This window comes from Juglans regia, chromosome 8 (assembly GCF_001411555.2).
Source record: "Juglans regia cultivar Chandler chromosome 8, Walnut 2.0, whole genome shotgun sequence".
Taxonomy (NCBI): Eukaryota; Viridiplantae; Streptophyta; class Magnoliopsida; order Fagales; family Juglandaceae; genus Juglans; species Juglans regia.
Window position 1 is genome coordinate 28,136,247 of NC_049908.1, and position 4,332 is coordinate 28,140,578.

A 4,332-nucleotide genomic window follows, 5' to 3' on the forward strand; every position below is an offset into this window, starting at 1 on the left:
ATTTAGCTTTTCACCAAGCAACCAAGCTGAAAATGACCAATCAAAGAGTGTCATTCTCATTGGATGGGTCGAGATCGAGTAGTGCAATTTGGGAAATAACAGTCAATAGTACATTATTTTAGGTATGGTATGCCCCATTTGATACTTGTAAGTTGTAAGGCCATGCAATAAAAAGTAACACAAAAAAATGAGCATTTATATTATAATGAATTAATTATTTTACATATTATTGGATAAAAAAGAAATAAAAGTTGGGGAGCTCTTAGGCCTCGTTTGTTTTGAGAAAATATATCATCTCATCCCATCTAATCATTACAATTTTTTCAATTTCTAATACAAAATAAAATAAACAATTCAATTTTTTCAAATCTCAAAATAAAAATAATATTAAAAAATATATTTTAATAATATTTTATTTTATTTTTTAACTTTAATTCTATCTCATCTCATCTCATCTCATCTTATTTTTAAAAATAAATGAGACTTTAATTTGAGTTGGTTGATGATGTGGAAATAGGTTATGGAATAATTTGTCTTTTTGCAGAGCAATGATTAGTGGGTGATGCACCGAATAAATAGAAAAGGGAAAGCATGTGGATATTTTCATGGCACTTTCTACCATCTGGGCCTTTATTACGTTTGTTTTTTGCATTGGAGGCTTTCGACTCAACCCCACTTTATAGATGTGGCCACGTTTGATCCACATTTCCTTCCGCCTCTGCAATTTTCCTTTTCTTTCTTATGGCTCCTCCAAATTTTTTCCAGTTTGGTTATAAATCAGTAACTATTCACGTCACACGTTTTATATTTATAATTTTTTTATAAGATGTGGGCCGTCTAAGATGTGATATATAAGATAATAAATAATAACTGATGAGAAGAATTTTTTTTTATTTAAAAAATATATGTATTTGATTAGCCAAATGAATATTTTATTCAAAATATTCTGTCCAACTGGCGTTTTCACTGTAGATAGGTCTGTAGCTCGACATGGAGGAATAAGGATCACAAGGGTATGCAGCGTATGCTCCCCCGTTTGTGTGAAGGAAAGGCCTTGTGGTGATATTTTCTTTTTTTCTCTTTTTTAAGTTGGCCATGGGTGATATTTTGATCATTCTAAAATAAATTAACGACTCGTTTGGATAGTAAAAGTGTTTCATCTTATCTCATCATTATAATTTTTTTAAAATTTTCATATAAAATATAATAAATAATTCAATTGTTTTAAATTTTAAAATAATAATAATATTAAAAAATAATACTTTAACAATATATTATATTATGGTTTGCCAGTACTTTCTCTCCTTCCACTAACAAATAACTTATGAATGCTTGAATTTGACATACAAACCATCTAATTTGCATAAGAAAATTCTATACACCATATTATCATCCTGTTAAGTAAGAAGTAACACATTTATCACTATTAAATAATCATTTATTGCATGCTTCTTTGTCATTTAATGATGATGAATGTGTTACATACTGCATAGTATAATCAAAATAGGATGAAAATATGGTGTATAGCATTACTCATTTGCATAATAAAAAATACTACTATTCCCACTAGTTCTTTATGCTGGAAGTTACCACTAGGACTTTTTTATTTTTTATTTTTTATTATTTACTTAATGATTATGTAAGTATTCTTTAATAATATTATAATTTTTTTATTTTTTAAAAAATATTTAAAAATGTTAAAAAATACATGTAAAAAAAACCAAAAACAAAAAAAACTAGAGAATAACTAACGGGAGTTCCAGCAGTGGGAGTAGTACCACCAATTGCATAATGAAAAAATCTACACAACTTCATACTATTCACACAATCTCCACACACCATATTTTTTTTTTAATTTTTATTTTATTTTTTTATCAAATATTTAATATATGAATAATGAATAGAAGACTTAAATTAGTTTAAAAAGAATAAATTCAAAAAAAATTTTAAAAAAAAATTAAAAATTAAAAAATATGTTGTATAGCTCGCATAATATAAGTTGTTGAGGTTGTTGTTGACTCGCTCATCATGCAGTGGTATTTTCCAAGAATGATGCAAACAGGTCAGTCGTGCCACTTTAATATGCTGGTGCTGGTTTTCAGGTATTAAACATTCATTAATCTTCTTCTATTCGTCGGTCCTTACATATTCATGCTCGTGTCCGAATTCACACCACTTGGTTGTGTTGGAGACTCTTAGAATACTTTATAAATAATATAATTTGATGAAAACATGTACACGTAAAAGAATAGAGATTGATGACCAAAGTTTAATTGGAGGAATAGACTATTAAGGTGGTGGTCCAGTTGGTACGAGCTCGTATTTTATGATTTTGAGGTTAGGAATTCGAGTCAAGACATAAGTTGAAATTACTTGTAGTAGTAAAGCCTAGCCTTTGGGTCATGAGATGGGCTTTCGACTAGTTAGAAATTTTGGGAGTGCTGTGAGAATAAGCTTGTCCTTGGAGCAATAGCTATGGTTCAAACCGAACATCTTGCAGCAGAGAATGACTCATATAGTCACGTTTAAAGAGGATTATTACACTAACCGTCTCGCCTCTCCTTTTTTTAAAAACAAAAAACAAAAATTGGAGGAATAGAATCATGAGAGGTACGGAACATCGTACAAGCTACGGGTTCCATTAGAATCCCCATCAGTCATCAGCAACTCATGAAAAATTGATATTTCTAAATAAATTGCAACTCAATCTAAAATACAAAGCATGCCCAAGAATCCATGCAAAGCTTGCAATCCGATCGAAGCTATACATACTTCAGTTGAAGATGTAAAACCTGATCAATCATGCCAACACGACAGCCAAACCAAGATTACTGGAAGACAATGTTGGGGATTAATGTCCTTCTGCAGCTTATAGTGAGACTTTCGAGGCAGCTTACATGCATGCGGCCTTGTTGGGGATTGATCGAGTGAGCATTTGATGAGTAGTGGTGAGAGGCGGCTGTTCAGTGAGAGATACTGTGGGAGGCTCATCAGATTCCAAAGGAGGCGACGAAGAAGAAGACGAGGGAGGAGATTGGGAATGCGATGAAAACCTAGAGGAAATAGGAGTTGTGGAGTCGGGCTGGGTATTTGGGCTGGATGAAGCTTGTGTAGTGGGCTCAGAAGGTGCGGACATAGAATGGGGAAGGAAGATCGACCCATGAGCTTGGGATGTAGACGAAGGAGGAGGAGCAGAACCCGACCCAGACGCAAACGCAAACGGGAAATTGGACTCATGAAATGTGACATCTCGGGAGGTGTATGTTCGGCCAGTGGGAATGTGAAGACAGAAGTATCCTTTATGGTCTGGGCTGTAGCCCATGAAGACACAAGGAAGAGATCTGAGGGCCAATTTATTTTTGTTATAAGGCCTAAGATTGGGCCAGCAAGTGCATCCAAAGACTTTAAGAAATCCATAATCAGGAACATGACCCATGAGAATTTCATAGGGAGATTTATTTTTGAGCAAAGGTGTGGGCATGCGATTGATAAGGTAGACAGTCGTTTGAAAAGCCTCAGCCCAATAATGATGAGGCATGGATGCATGAGCTAAAAGAGCAAGACCGGTCTCGACAATATGTCTATGACGGCGCTCAACACTTCCATTTTGGGGATGAGAATATGGACAAGTGATGCGATGTTGTATGCCATGAGTTTGGAAAATTGAGCGTAAGGGACGAAATTCTCCACCCCAATCACATTGGATTGATTTTATGGTGGTGGAAAAAAAATTTTGAACAAAGCGTAAGAATGCAAGAACTAAGGCCGACACATTAGATTTAGTTTGCATAGGAAAAAGCCAAATATACTTGAAAAAATCATCTACAATAGAAAGATAGTAACGACACCCATTTGTGGAAAGTAAAGGGGCCGGGCCCCATACATCAAGGAAAATTAAACTAAAAGGCTTATTGGATCGGGTCGACGACGTGGGATGAGGAAGCACATGGGCCTTAGCCTGAGGACATGCTGAACATGTGGAGAGACTAGTACCCAATGTAGGGAGACGATGATGATGCAAAGTGAATGCAGTGGTGCGAGAGGAGGGGTGACCCAATCGGAGGTGCCAAAGAGAAGGTGTAGTCCGAGTACCAACACAGGCTTGAGGAGGCGAGGAAGATGGTGACGGATTGTTGGTGGATTGAAGGACGTAGAAGCCATTCTCAACGGTTCCCCGAAGTAGCACCACCTTGGAACGAGAATCCTTCACAAAGAAAACACTAGAGTGAAATTCAAAGAAAACTGCATTATCTTCACAGAATTGGCGGACGGAAAGTAAATTGCGAGAAATTAAAGGGACATGAAGTAAGTTATGTAAAAGAAAGTTGCGAG